The sequence below is a fragment of the Caretta caretta genome, chromosome 6, assembly GCF_965140235.1.
Source record: "Caretta caretta isolate rCarCar2 chromosome 6, rCarCar1.hap1, whole genome shotgun sequence".
In the NCBI taxonomy this organism is placed as follows: domain Eukaryota; kingdom Metazoa; phylum Chordata; order Testudines; family Cheloniidae; genus Caretta; species Caretta caretta.
Genome location: NC_134211.1, coordinates 121,522,512 through 121,538,667, shown reverse-complemented (window position 1 = coordinate 121,538,667; position 16,156 = coordinate 121,522,512). Strand labels below are relative to the sequence as shown.

Below are 16,156 nucleotides of genomic sequence, written 5' to 3'. Positions count from 1 at the left end.
GGGTGAGAATTTTCTACTTATGTCCAATTTCTTTAGTATATTAAGCTTAGATTGCATTTTGTTTTATTTGCTAGGTAATCTGCTTTGATTTGTTTGCTATCCCTTATAATCACTTAAAATCTATCTTTTGTAGTTAATAAACTTGTTTTTGTTTTGTCTAAAACCAGTGTGTGGAAATCATAACTGTGGGGCAGAAAGCTGTGTATATTCCTCTCCACATTGAGGGAAAGGGCGACTCTCATGAGCTCACACTGTACAATTCTCTGTGCAGCGCAAGACGGTCTAATGTTGGGTTTACACTCCAGAGGGGGGTGTGCACTTGAGTAACTGGGCAGTTCCTTAGCTGAGCCTTCCTATGCAGAGCTGATCTCAGCATCTGTGTGTGTAGCTGTAGCTGGGTGTGTCCCTACCTGTGTGTGCGCTGGCAAAGTGTAGTCTGAAGCTTGGAAAAGGACTTGGCAGGCTTGCCTCAGCAGTAGTGTAAAGGGAGCCCAGGCTGGTGGGTCAGGAGGGCTCAGCGGTACCCCAGTTCCAAGTGGCACCCCGGGGGTAACCCGTGACAGCAGAAGCTCCAAACCTCAGCAGAAGAGATGCAGCATTTGCTCTTACAGTTGATTGCCACAGAGGGGCTGCATTGCAGCTCCATAGCCTATTTATGGGTTAGCTCCCCTGGCACCAGTTCTTAATATGCCACACAATGCTCTGTTATTCACACAGTGTGCAGGGGAGGGAGAATGAAACAATTGGGGCCTAACCTAGCTCCATAGAAGTCAATGGCAAAAATTCAGTTGACTTCAAGGGCAAGTATGGGCTCCTTGTAAACCACCGAGGTATGCACCTAGCAGATTTTCTGCAATTCTCTTCTCTTATTTCCATGAAACCACAAATCTGTTTCTGCTCTAAGATCCACTGATTGCAATATCAGGAACAGGACTATGACTTCAGGTGGGCAAGTGGGAACTGAAGAATTAGCTCCTGTTCTCATGTAAATGACTTTATTAATCAATAAACTAAGGCGCGAGAGAGATTTCCTCCTGCCCTCGCCCCCTTAAACTGAATGCTCTAAGGTTTTCCAGTGAAGGGATGGCCTTCCACTTGGAATGAGGCATAGCTTGTCATGGTAGATCTTTGCAATGACACTTCGTAGTTTTTGACAACAAGGGACCATTGGGCCCTGATTCAGCAAGGTACTTAAGCATGTACCTGACTTTAAACATGTGAGTAGTCTCATGGATTTCAGCTGAAATCAATGGGATTCCTCATGTCCAGCTGAAGTCAGTGCTTAAAGTTAGGTATGTGTGTAAGTACCTTGCTGAATCTGGGTCTTGGTCATTAAAATCTCTCTGTTGCTTCCACCCACTGTCATTCTTAGTCACTACGTTTCCTTTCATGATTTCCTAATTCTTGCTGCACACACCTGGGCAGCAGAACAGCTGTCTTCATCCTCAGTTGAAGTTTATTCCTCAACTTGATCAACTGCTAGGGAGTGCCAACAAACAATGTGCCTTGGACTTTTCTCTTGGGAAGAGACCTTGAGGGAAACCATTACCCTCAAGCTGATTCTAGCCCCCATTGGCTGAAGAAAGACTCCCCCTGAGGTCATTCCTGAACGAGCATCTCTTGTGTGATAACGCTATCAGCAGAGTCATCTGACAGGCTAGGCTAATGTTTCTCTACCAGCTGAACAATTTTCTAGGCATTTCAGTAAAATGAAATGAGCCAAGTGCCGAGGTCAGCAATTGATCTTAGAGGTGGTTTGTATTTCACTGAGGCAGATCAAGGGCAGTAAGTAAAAATCATCTTTTTCATGCTAAGGCCTTTCCCTCTGCCTTAATAGAGCATTCTAGAAAGCTGGGTGAAATCTCGACAATTTTTGTTAATCTTCATGGTATCTGTAGCCATCCATAACAGTAGAGAACTAAAACCAATTCCAGTTCTCATCCCATTGAGATCAGCTGGTCTCACTGTGTGACGCATTTTGATTTTGTCTAGAAACCTATCTCTTCAGGATAATTTTTTTGAAGACAAAGTCTGTTTCCCATTTGGTAGGTGACCTGTTTAATGTTTTCCCTGTGTCTGGGAACTCCTTAGTGTAATTAGTGACCTTTGAACTCCACAACTAATCCTGAGCTATTTTGTATTCCTTACTCATCTTTAAGGCTGGACCTTTCTTTTCTTTTGAGTCCGCTGCCACAATTAAAGAAGAAACAGCTGCATTTCAAAGGGATTCCGATTCCAGAAGCTTAATCGTGATTGACATGTTCTTATTCTAAGCTATAAGAAACTCTAAGAGTCCTTTCTTGGGTTAAAACTTCAATCATTTTCTAAAAAATTATCTCAATATGGATTTTATTCATTTTCTTTGATAACCATTCTTTGCCATTTTTTTAACTTGAAAGATGCTTTGAGTTTGCAATGAATATGAACTGCTTCTATTGAAAGACTGAATGATGTCAAACATATTCTCAATGTAAAAGTGGCTAAATTCCATTTAGTGTCAAAATCTGATTACGAAATCTGACGTCTGCCATGTATCCAAACTTCCTGCCATGTATCCAAAAGGTGAGAGAGGTAGAAAGCGCCTGAAAATGAGCACATGGAGAGGCTCGTCTTGAGACTGATGATAAAAGCAGTCACAACAATTGCACGGTCTTCATATTTTTCCCAAAGTTTTCATAGCTCAGACTAAGAATGCCACAGCAGTCTAAAACCAGTTTAGTCTCCTCATCTTCTGTTCCACCACAGTTGGGTTCCCTGCAACAACAACAATAAAAAAGACAATTTACTGGCTTTAAAAATCTTTGTATGATTACACATTGAAAGACTGTAGGTCTCTGAAACTCTTATGAAAATAGTTTCTGGAAAATGATGGAAGCCTGTTGTTTTCATTTATTTAACCCTATCCATCCTGCTTCTATTTGTATTCATTCATTAACTCAGCAACACAAGCTTTAAAATAAAAATCTGAAATTGTATCTATAACCCAACTGGTTTTATAGCTATCCTCCAAAATAAGTCATTAAAAGTAAATGTATATGAAATTATCAGAAAGGACTCCCGGAGGCTGGCAGGTACAGAATAGTAGTTTCTAAGACAAAGGTCAAATAAAAAAAAAAGAGGATGTTAATAAACAGCCCTCAGGTTTAAGGGACTTTTTTTAAGGATTACATCTTAAATTCCAACAAATCAGATTTAGGAGTTACTGAAAGTGAAATTGATCCATCCCTCATCCAAACTTTGCAATACTTTCCTGTTCTGACATCATTTAGATAGTTAGCTGTATTATCAGATTAGAAGCCATTGTACAGGGCTGCTGAAAGGAAAAGGAGGCAAAAAGCTAAACACTGGATGAATTCTGAACCTTTTAACCTGGCTGAAGTACGTTGGTCCCTGTTATGCAAATACCTTCAATCCTTTGCTAAGTTCAGTGGAAATAATTTTCTTGAATGACAGGTTTATTCAGCAAGGATTCAGTTGGTGATTAATCCCCCTTTGATCTAGGGTATTTCACTTAACTACCAGTTACCTCGTTCTGACAAAGTGCAACTGAGATTAGGGAGATCACTAGAACGCTACCAGGGTGTGCGTTTATTCTCCATAACCTTTTCAAGCAAGGGCCAAGAATGCAATCTCTTTTCTGCATTTGAAGATGTAAAGTCCTCTCTTCTAAGTTAGAAAGTCAACTGAATACCAAATAAAGTTTGTTTCTTACATAATAGGACAAACAGCTCCTCTTGCTTTGGACAACAATGATTTTAGGAAATCTAGGCCTTTTCTTGTCCAAAACACGATGGTCGAACTAACAGTATTTTTTGCTACATGCGCTATTCCACATGACGTATCTCAAGGGAAGGGCCTTGTCTTCTAGTGAGAGAAGAGCTTCTGTTCTGCAAAGCTGGTCCTCCAGTTTCCATTTGATTACCGAACAGCATGTGGCGTGTGTGAAGGATCCATGGTTTTGAAAAAGATACTAAAACACACAATTCTCTATCTTAATCTATTAAGCTTTTTCCCCTTAGAAGTCCAGTGTGGTGTTGACCTCTTGTCTTGGGCTGGAAAATCCCTGCTATATCTACATGGCTATTGTCAGATTCAATACACACATAGTTCTATATTTTGTTCCATAAAATATTTTTAAAGGAACACATATTATGATTGATGAGGGAAAAAAGGGTTCACTAGAAGCACGTTTTTCAAACTTAGATTTGCTGGTGGTCTCTCATCTGAATCTATATCCCCCCGCCCTTGTTTATGCATTCTCTAACATCCCTCTCTCTGTCTTGCCTTCTGACTTATTAAATAACTTTGTACTAATGTAATCTGCAAAATATGAGATATGGATGGTAGTATAAGAATAAGACCTTGATTCTGTAGCTGGGTCTGCCACTGTGGTTCTCGTTGCAGGCCAGGGGCCTCAGACTGTATTTATTTTTAGTGAAATAAGAAAAGGAAGGCAATATTGTTTATGTCATTTCAGGTAAGGTGACTGCCAGCATTTTCACTCTACCCGCTCTCATTTTAAGGCTTTACTATTTGCACATAAATGAATGTTAATCAAAAAGGTTATCCCAAGAGAACATTTATTTTATTCCTAATTTAGGCTCTGATCCTGCACATGCTTAACTTTATGCCTTGTGAGTCGTTCCCATTCAGGTCATAAGTTAAGTTAACCCTGGCCCAGATCATCAAAGGTTGATTTCTATGGAAGTTAGGAGCGTGAATACCTTTGAGGGCCTGGGTGCTTAAGTCTTTGCAGAATCAGGGCATTAGAAGCTATGTGTGGCTACTTTTAAGTTCATGACTGAACTTTAAAAAGTTCTTAAAATGCATTTTTTTGCTAGTATTCTATTACTTAAAAAAGCCTGAATTTGTAAACAGCTGATCTATAGCATGAGTGTTTTAGGGCACCGGGGAATAAGCTTGACTTGGATATTCCATTCTGATTCAGTCCCCCATCCTCATTTCAGTGAAAATTTCATATGGATTTCAGAAAGCAAACTTATTGCACATGCCTCACAGCTGAATCAACACAATGGTTCCTGGAAGGCTCCATCACAGTCTATCAGGTCACTAATACACACACTAAGAAGGATTTACACTCTAGACAGTAACAGCTTCTTAAGAGCCATTACAGTGTAGTGGGTTTTAAAAAGAAATCCCTTTTTAAGAAATGCCAAAATCTGGAGTTACATGAGAGTTTGTAAAGGCTGCTGAGGGTGCTGTTAGGGTCTCTGGTAAATAAAATGTTACAGTTATTCAGTTAAAAACAGGTGTATGTAACAAAGTATTCTGTGTATTTACTGTGATGATCATATCAATTTCATAACATTCTTGGGAGGGAAGAGAAATTAAACCTAGAAAATAAACCAACAAGAATTTAACCTACATAATAATTGTAAGACCAGATGGGTGAGGTAATATATTTTACTGGACCAACTTCTGTTGGTGAAAGAGCTACAGAGAGCTCTTCCTCAGGTCTCAGAAAGGAACTCAGTGACATAATAATTGTGACATACTTAAAGAAACAAAAACAAAAAACCAAACCAGGCTAATCTTTCTACTGATTAGCTGATGTTAGATAATTAGTTACTAAATTAAGATAATTAATTACCAAATCAAACAATTTAGCAAAATTCATTTTATCTATATGAATAATACAAAATGTTTGGACTGTACCTCTCCAAGATGAGCAGGAAGCAAAGTGCAGTGGCTTCATTGGTTTGTACTGTATGTGTAATGAAGATGCAAAAAATTTGTTATTGAACAGCTGTATTGTGTTTAAGGTATTTGCATGTCAGTTCCCTAACAATAGAAATAAATTCAAACAAATAATAATAAACTTCCAGGAAATACGAGGTTAAGGATAATACTCCGCCCTTATTAAGTTAAAAGTTTTTATCCCAATTAATGTTGTTAAAACATTCTTGAATTTCTTAAGAAATAAACAGTTCATGAAATTAGAATAATTAGAAAAAATAACATTAACAAAAATTAGTGTGACACTGTGTTCTCTTTGTTGATCAGCTGGTAACACCTCTAGATTATATAGTTCGTAAAGCATCATCCTTCGCACAGGTCACTGTTTTAACGTTGTAGGATATGACGGGTCAACATATTATTTGTAAAAGAGGTAGGAATTACTCAGAAAAGTGGAAAACGTTAGTGTCGTCAGGAATTTTAGTTAGGAGTATGGCTGTTATGGAAAATTATACTCTTCAAAGGCCTTTTCTGCCCCCTGGCGGCAGTGAAAAAATCTACTCATTTAAAAAAAAAAAAGTCCACTGCAGAATTGATGAGAATGATGAAATATTTCTTATTGATGTGTATTTCTGTTGTTCCTAAGCGCCTCCGTCATGGATCAGGATATTTGTGTGCTAGACACCATGCAAACACAAAATATTTGGTTTTCACTGCAAGTTTATGCTGTCTCTCTAATAACTAAAATGGGCCAAAGTATTCTGTCAGGCCAGGTTCAGCTGTTCAGTTCCCCATCCTTTCTTAGTTTATTCATGTGCTTATTGCTCTTCCAGTTGAAAGGTGCTTGCCTGCAGTATTACAGGCACAGCTTGCTTATCTTTAGAGATCACGGAGACTGGAGAAATGCCTCACATCACCAAGGTTCTGATTCTGCAGACACCTGTGCATGCACTTAGCTTTACACCTGCCAGGAGCCACAACGGCTGACGCACACAATTAAGCAACTGTGTAGCGTTCTTGTCGGAGTTTTCCCCAAATCCACTGCCCTCCTCAGCCAAAGGGTGGTGATGCCTTAAGGACTTGGGGACAGTTAAGGCAGGGATAATTATGGGACTAATTGGGCCTAGGTGAATGGGATTTGCTGAAATCAATGGAAATCAGACAACTTGTTTTCTTTGAAATCCCACTAGGCACCTATCTGCCTCTTGAGGCACCTAAATAACTTTACAAATCTGGCCCTAAGTGATTTAGGAGCATAAATTCATTTGCTTTTCAATGGGAGTTGGGCTCCTAAATAGTTTAGGTGCTTTTGCAAATCCCTTGTAGAATTGTTAATTAAGTACTGTAGAGCCAAATTCTCCCCTTGTTTACACTTCTCGCAACTTGCTGAGAGCAAGAGGGGTTTAGATATTTAATTTGAAGGTGATGGGGCTCTAAATGTAGGGCAATAACTAATGGGCTTAATCTGCAGCAAAGGAGATTTAGGTTGGATATTAGGGAAAACTTTCTAGGTATAAGGGTAGTTAAACTCTGGAATAGGCTTCCAAGGTCAGTTGTGGAATTCCCGTCATTGGAGGTTTTGAAGAACAGTTGGGCAAATACCTGTCCAGGATGGTCAAGGTTTACTTGGTCCGGCCTCAGCGCAGGGGCCAGACTTGATGACCTCTGGAGGTCCCTTCCAGCCCCACATTTCGATGATTAGGTTCAAAGGATAATATCAATGGATATTCTAAAGCATTGTTTTCTACATTTATCTATTTGAATTTTCACAGTTCTGCAAAACTATGGATTTTAAAAGGTGTGGGGTTTTTTTACAATTGTATCAATTTAAATTTACACAGGTGTGGGAAATTATGGGGGAATCAGTCAATAGACAGGGTCAGATGGAAATTATTCAATGACCGTAGATGCTGAGATTCAAAAAGTTAAAGCTTGATAACTGTTAAAACACAAATTGTCAACATCACATGTTAAAATATACAAAGTAAATATCCTTAAATCAACTTCTAAGAAGTTCTCAAGCAACATTTTTATATTTCTTTGCCTATCTGTACATATTGATTATTACTGATAGAAATGTTTCATCGATTTGTGTGTGCATAGTGAAATTGACGTTTACTGACATTTACCAACAAAAATCTAATCATTCCAAGCCTATTTATGATGTAGGCAAGGGCAGAATTTGGCTGGTTTAATATAATTACTTGTAGTTCTGTGGAAGCAGGAAGGACTCCAGGATGAGTTTGCAGAGTTGGCAATTGGAAAAAAAAAATCTTTGCAAATTTGACCTCGAATCAAAGCGAGAGAATCAACATGGAATGACATCTTGCCATTTTTACAGAATCACTTCATTATTTAAAATGCAATTCTACTAAAAATGGAGTCTATTACATTTCCCTTTTTCATTATGTTTTGTCCAATGAATTGTGCTCTGGTATAATTGATATTACATAGCATGCAAAATGTAAAACACTGTTTTATTGTATGATCTATTTGAAAAGGAAGGGAGGAACAAGCAACTTAAGATATAGCGCAGAAATGTCTCTAAAACAGTCATTTCCACATTTCTTCACCTTCTCACCAGGTGCAGCATATCTATTTCTGCAGCAGAGAGGAGCAGGTTTTATATGTGAAACCGTAGAACTGCACACGGGCTACTGGTGGCACTTCTGATTCAATTAACTTACTCAGTGGAACTGCCAAAGAAACTAAATATGACTAGAACAAGAGAAATGACTGGGCCAAATTAATAGAACTAGATCCTTTTACCGGCTCTATAGCAATCCTGATCACAAACCTTGAAAAGCAAATTGGAACAAGCAAATTGCTGTTGAAAAATTCTTTCAGCACTATGCTGTTGCTACTCAGCTAGTCATTGCTGGGAGTCAGAGGTTGAAAAATCCAGGTTTGGCATTAACAATAGAGGCATTATAATGACTAACATTTAAATTCTATTTATTGAAGTGTTGGAAATTTATTAGTTGCATCTTCAAATTCACTGAAGGGGCTGCCTTGTTGTGCAGAACTGCTAACAGAATTGAGCACTTTATTTTGAAGAAAAAACCCAAAAGCATTCCAATTTTGCTCATATTTCCCACAGCTAACCAAGTGAAAGCAAACTCAGGTCTGAAGATTATACTTTAGAGAGAGCTTGCCCCATAAATTATTCTTTTCAGGAGCCCGTATTGGGAGGGAAGGAGATTTTTTCCAGACAATAAATCAAGTTATTTTTAAATTAAGATAATTTTACTCATAAGACTTCACACATGCTTCATGCAATTGTGCTGCTGATCTTCAGCACACATAGCAAACAATCTGTTCAAAGAGAAAAATCAAAGCCTCACAGAACTGCAAACGAGTGTGTATTGTTTAAATGGATGTGTAATTGAATATAGTGATCAAATATGCGTGGGAAAACATCCATAGTTAGCCTGTAGAAAGAATAATTGCATGTTACGCTGCAATTTACACTGAACCCTTTTACTGTAAAAGGGCAGTAGATGGTTGAATTGTGTGGCAGAAGAGAGCTAGCATATCATCTGTATGTCCTTCCACCAAATTTATTTCCTAGTTGCTATTTTACATTGCAACAACACTATGTTAGCTTGTAGAATAAAAAAAAAAAACTAGACAAAAAGCATTGTATTAAGCGCTCAAACCAATGGCCATTAATACTAATTCTAAAGATTATTAATTAGGTTGTTAATAATAAAGGTTCTAAATCCTGCATTGGTACTTATGGCTCTAGAGTGACAATATCTATTGCTCCTGCTCCATTCTCTCCATGATCTTGCAATGACAATCCTCTGCTCTGGTCAAAAGAAAATTACATAGGGGCCGGTTCTCCAAATGATAATGATGAGCACATTTCTGCTGATGTCAAGTGGAGCTAGGACAATTTGCACTAGCTCTAGATCCGTCTCACTGACATTTCAGAAGCCTTGTGTCTTGATGCGTTAGAATTTGTCCATCCTATGAGATGATGTGATGTGGTTGGTTCTTCATTAGCTGAACCACTTGTCTCTAGTGTGTTTTGCAACAATAGATCAGAGAAATTTGTTCCTTTCTCTGGCCTTCCTAGAGTGCTCCATCTTCTCCGTTTGTGTCTATTAGATGGCAAGCCCTCTGGGGGCAAGACTGTCTTCACTTTGCATCTTGTACAGCACTGGGTATATTGTGGGCACTTAACCAACAATAGTAAATGCATCCATTTCATATCTATCTATACACACACACACATACACACACAGAAGCAATCTTAATTATCGCAATGTCTGTATGTATTACCTGGAAAACATGCCATTGGCAAAATCATTCTGTGCTCCTCATTCACAGTTAATTTAGGATGTTCTAAAGCAGTGATACTCAGACCTCAGTGATTCAGGAGCCAAATAAACGATCAGCATTACCCCAAAAAGCCACAGTAGTGTGAATTCATTGTTTCATTTACTAGAGTACTGTATAGTCCTATTTAAACAGTCTGATGGCAAACGTTTAGTTTATGTGTGTGTGTATATTTATATATAAACTAAATATTTGCCCTGTCATGCTGTTTAAATATATAGTCTATATAATATAGTAAAAGCATCCTGATTGGTTAATAACTTAGATGGGTTAATAATTCAGTCACACAGTGTTTTAATATCCTGTGCTGCAAAGAGCTGCAGGAGACCCATTAAAGAGCCACTTGTAGCTTGCCAGCCTCAGTCTGAGTATCAGAGGAGCAGCCGAGTTAGGCTGTATTGGCAAAAAGAAAAGGAGGACGTGTGGCACCTTAGAGACTCACCAATTTAGTCTCTAAGGTGCTGCAAGTACTCCTTTAGTCTGAGTATCATTGTTCTAAAGATTTAATTAATTAAATGGCATGTTAATTAAATAGAATGGGTTTTGCTAATTGAACAGGATGGATTCTGACTTTTTCACTGTTTCACTTTTCGCCCTCTTGATATTTGAGCTTGGTCACATCTGAGATGCAGTGGGCGGAGGAGGGCGGAGGAGGGGGAGGGGAAGGGAGTTGGTTGCAGCCCCCTGATCCTTGGGCCAGTTCGACACTGGCCTTAGCCATAGCTCCAGCACAGATTGGAGTAGCCTGGGGGGCGAGGGGGGTGTAGTATCCTGTCTGACCCCATCTGCCAGCCAGGAATGGCTAGAGCATCTTGCACTCTGGTCCTGCCTTTACTCTGTTTGTCAAGTGCTTTGAATGTGGAAGTGGAGTGCTAAATATCTCTGACTCTTCATAGGCAGCACAGACCAGAGCAGAGCTTCAGCTGCTCTTGCTTGTGCCAGGGGCTGGTTTGGCTCTCAGCCGGTCTTCGGATCAGGGGAGGTAGAAAGGTGGCTTAGGGCCTCCTTCGCCTCCTGCCCCTTAAGTGCACCCAGCCTGAGGCTGCTTAGATGAGGAAAGTTCCATACTTCACATTTTGCAGACTCAGGATCCTAGGAGCTGCACTACAGGTGGGATTACCATAATTTTCCCATCAGAGCTGGATACGTGCTGCCAATTGCCCAAATTACATCTTTGCTCAGAGAGAGCGGCTGTTATGCTTTAGACAATAGCAACCCATGTGAGCTGTGCACGTTGAAAATCTATCGGCTGCTTCTTTTCTTTTTTTTTATTAAACTTGTTATTAAGGGTACAATAAAATGGTAACATACTTCATTGTATATTTCTAATTACTTATTCAGGATCAGGTTAATATTCAAAGAACCTGACTAAAGATTCTGGCTTGCTGGCTGGGGACCCCTCCTCCACTGGATATGCTAGAAACGGTGACCACATTTCTAAATGCCCATCCTCTTTTTGGCACGTCTCTTGCCTACGTACATGGTGTAAAAGCTTTTCTATTATAAGGACAGTCCACATTTTACTATACCACGCTTCTGTAGAAAGAGGGGTCACATTTTTCTAATAATGTGCAGTACAAAGTCTTGCGGCTAACAATAAAAAAGAAATGAATTTGTCATTCTGTTTAAAATGCAGATCCTTTTCTGGAGCAATAGGGAAGCAGGTCAGGGGATCTCTGGGAAGCTGGTATTTTGTCATAAGATGAACCTCTTTCATAATTCCCCCCCGCCCCCAAATCCATCTTATTCCTGGACACAACCAACATATGTGCAAATAATCCCCCCTTTTCCCTGCAACCCCTCCAACAGAGCACCTCCCTAGTGGCTAAAATACAATGGATCTTAACTGGAGTCAAATGCCACCGCTGTGGTAATTTATAAACATTTTTGTTCTGTGCTACACAAGTTGAAGACATGTATCCTCTTTCCCATAGAGAGACCCACTCATCCAGATCAGTTTCTTTGTCTAAATCCCTCTTCCATCTTTTTGTCTGGATTCTTTTCTTACCAACGTCTTTTTCAATCAACATTGTACATATATTAGTAATTCAACCTTTTGTTTCAGCTTGGTCCTGGGTCAACTCCTCCAGTGTTGTTAAGGGTCTAGATAAAGCTGTCTTGTACCCAGATTTCACAATAAAATGTTTGATCTGTAAATACTGAACATATGAGATCTTTGTATTATTTATGTTACGACATATCTCTTGGTATGATTTGAAATCAGGATCCAGGAGCAGCTGTCCAAATTGAGTAATCTCAGTTCTGACCCACAAAGACTAGCCACTATAATGTTTCCTAGGGATAAACTCCCTGATTATCAATGAAAGTAGCTAATGGAGAGAGCTGTGGTTGCAGGAGTTTATAACATTTATCCAAAGCTGGTAAGGTGGTCTGGATGAATGGTTGTATTTTTATTTGGGGTGACCTAAATTTCTTTTTAACCCAACAATTACTATAAATAGCTATATTTGGGCTCCAGTATTGTTCAAGTTTTACCCAGTGTTTGGATCATCTATTGTTAAACCAACAGATCCCATCTTTAAGTGTAATGCATAATAAAAAGATAATTTAGGGAAAGCTAGTCCCTCCTGCTTTGTAGGCTTACATACACGTTTAGAACTCGCCCGTAGTCTGTGTGACAGGGAACCAACAGGTGAGACAGCACCCTGGACACTTAAACATCAATTCATTCCCCACAGGGTGGACCTGATGGGCCTGATTTGTGGCTTAGAATGGGCTGGGGAGGACTAATGAGTAAATTGGCCCATTAACACAGGAGATATAAGAAGGCCCAGGAAGGGTTTGTGGGCTGGCTCTCCTTTCTTGGCAGAGAACTGAGGCCACACCGTAAATAATATGGTGTGTGGCTCAGCAAGGTGTGGGAAGAGAAAATGCAAATTAACTGCACCAGGGTGCTGAACAGCGGAAGGTCTCTGAGCCTGTATAGACACAGCAGAAGGCAGGGGCAGAAGCTTGCCCTGTCACAATCTTTTATGTTTCTATCTGAATTTTAATAGTGCACCCTGCCATGGTTTTAATGTCAGGGATACCAATAGGGATGCACTGAAACAAAAATAATAACTTTGGGGGAACATCCATCTTTACCAAGGCTACCTTACCTAGCCAAGGCATTTCTTATTTGTTCCCTCCCACCAATTTTTTAAATTATTTTACGCCATGGTGGAGGGTAATTGGCTGTGAAAAGATTTTTGTTTCTCCACAATGTTTATTCCTAAATATTTTAAAGACCTTATTACCCATTTAAATGTGTGTAGTTGACAACAGTTAGTTTTGACCCTTGCAGGAGTTTTCATTCCCAAACTTTCAGATTTTATTGTAATTTATTTTGAAGCCTCTTGCCTGCCTAAATTCCAACATCAATTGTTCTATAATTCTTAATTATGCTTCTCAATCCTGCAAATATGACAAGATATCATCAACGTCCAAAGCTATTTTGTGCTCTGATCCAGACGATGTTTTGATAAAATCTATCAGTTTCTAATGTAGCTATGGAGATATGTTACATACTGCAATTCAACTGGATGCAATCCCAAGTTTATGGTGCACTAAGAATGGATGCATTAAACAAGTGGGAGGAAGCTTGTTCCCTAAGTTTTCTTTTTCAAAAGTATGATTTCATTAAGAAGAGACTGTAGTGCCCATTTTAACTACTCAATCCTTAGCTGCCCATCTGGGGCAAGTTTAAGATTATTTTAATAATTAATCTTGAAGCATTTTACAAAGGAGATCAGTATCATTATTCTCATTTCACAGATGGAGAAAAATGATGCACAAAGATTCAACCATGGTCTAGCACTCCAATTTTCTGGATCCCTGGCTACTTAACAATCTATTAAGCTACAGAGCGTCTCTAGTAGCATTTACATTCCAGTGGTCTAAAGGGATGTTACCAGACCCAGGACTCTGGCCCATCGACTTTAGTAGGCCCAAGGTCTGGGACTGGTTAAATAAAATAACATAGAAATAAATGTCATTTTCTGGACTTTTTTAATCACAGAAACTTTTTGAAAAATGTTAGATATTTTCTAATATTTTTAGTTCAACTTATTTTTAGCTTTTTTTTTCCATCCACAAATGTACAGAAGCTAACATAATGAGCCCTCTGCATTCCCCAGAGGCATGTATTTACCTATTTGTTAAAAGCTTTTTTTCATGCTGCCATGCTGTTGCTGTGACAGGATGAATTTGAAGGCACAGTAGGTGAAATAAGATTGTATATAGCACAGCATCCCCAACAACTGAATGTTAATTTAACCAATAAAGTAAGAGCACAGTAATTATAATAATAATAATTTCTTATCTCTTAACTGGGTTAAAAGTGGAATTCAGCGTTACCACGTAGCACTCACTGGCTCAGAAATTACCACATAAAACACTCAGGGAAGCCAGCTTTTAGTGCCACTGCCATTAGCTAATGCAGATGCCAGGAGAGGATTCAGATTTGCTCTCACCACGCACACCTTCCTTCTGCTCCATCTCCCTCTATTTCTAACGTTCCTCCTTCGTCTCTCAGTGGATCACCATTTCTCCAGGTGTGCGGAGACAAGGGAGGGGGGGTTCTTTACATCCTATAATTTCTCCAGAAACTGTCAGTGCAGCTCTTGGTTTTGCAATATTATAGATCAAACGAAAAGCTTCCTTTAAAGCAATATGGCTCCAAGCTGTTAACAACCAGAGACATGGGTGAAAGATAACAGGCACTAATATGGATGCATTCACTCTTCATCAATCCATTGAGCAATTGAGCAATCAATCCAGTTCAGGTTTTCCAGATGTTGGTCCTATGATGAAGTACAAGCCACATTTGATTTTTTCAAAATAAACGGTGGGATTTAGGTGTAAAACTCCCATTAAATTTGTGCACCTACATCCCTTGGATGGCTTTGAAGCTCAAACAGTTTTTGAAAAAATCAGCCAACTGGAGAAACTGAGGACTGTGACAACTCTGGGTAAGAGCTGATTATTATCAAAGGCTGCACAAAGAAATTAGCATGCCGTGGTCTTCGTTTATTTCATAATGGTTAAGCAACCACTGAGATAATTACCACCAAGTTTGAATCAGAGAGGTAGTCTGCCAATGAAGACTTCAGGTGTGACTCACAATGAACTACAATCATGCCAGGATATCTGCCTGGTCTTTCACACACTGCACGGAATGGTACCTGTGCAGATCACCTTGTGCGGTGAGCACTGCAGACTGAACACATTAATTCTGGGGATTAATTGTTGAGCCAGGCCTCCAGTTAACTGGCTTGGGAAGTGTTTTCAGTCCCTGCTAAACGCACTGATTTTACTGGTTTCAGAGTAACAGCCGTGTTAGTCTGTATTCGCAAAAAGAAAAGGAGGACTTGTGGCACCTTAGAGACTAACCAATTTATTTGAGCATGAGCTTTCGTGAGCTACAGCTCACTTCATCGGATGCATACCATGGAAACGCATGAGCTGTAGCTCATGAAGCTCATGCTCAAATAAATTGGTTAGTCTCTAAGGTGCCACAAGTCCTCCTTTTCTTTTTACTGATTTTACTGCCATTGTAGTTTATCCAATTTACATTTTATAGGATGTGGAAATAAAGCCATTATAGATTATGGACCAGATCCATGGCCAGCGTAAATCTGGCTCGATGATGCAACCATCCAGCCAATTGCAACTTGTCACCTGAGCAGCGACTAGAAAATAGAGTCAAATTTATCTTTAGTGTAAATCGGGGCAACTCTCCCAACAGAGCTGTGCCCACTTACACTGGGAAGTACCTAATCTGTGTCACTTAGCAGTCACCATCAAAATGTCAGTTTCCACCAACATTGGCTACACTGTGATATCTGAGATACTGCAGGATTTCCCTGGTTTTATAATAGATAATAACTAGGGTATGTCAGGTACCGTGTTGTGGCAATTCTTGGTAAATGCTGGTTTTCAATTTTGGCTACCATATGGACCAGATTCGCCCCTAGTACAAAAGGATGCAACTCTCATTGAGCTCAATGGGTATTATATCCAATTATGCGATGGCTGAGATTGTCCCTACATTGTTAATCACACACATTAAGGGCCCAACTTTTTCCATCTCCTAAGCCTCTATTCCTTCTCTGTC

General features: G+C 39.4%; 1 long non-coding RNA gene across 3 annotated transcripts in view; it reads right to left on the bottom strand.

Annotated features, from left to right (window-relative positions):
* Window positions 1-56: 56 nt before the first annotated feature.
* The window catches only part of LOC125638920 (uncharacterized), a 40,094-nt gene continuing 23,994 nt past the window's right edge, over window positions 57-16,156 (bottom strand). For 2 of the 3 annotated variants that reach the window (XR_007357323.2, XR_012669112.1), the window contains exon 3: window positions 57-2,754. This is a non-coding gene — a long non-coding RNA (uncharacterized LOC125638920). Of the gene's footprint in view, window positions 2,755-5,676; window positions 5,805-16,156 lie in introns of those variants that run through there. The other variant, XR_012669113.1, reaches the window with a different exon arrangement.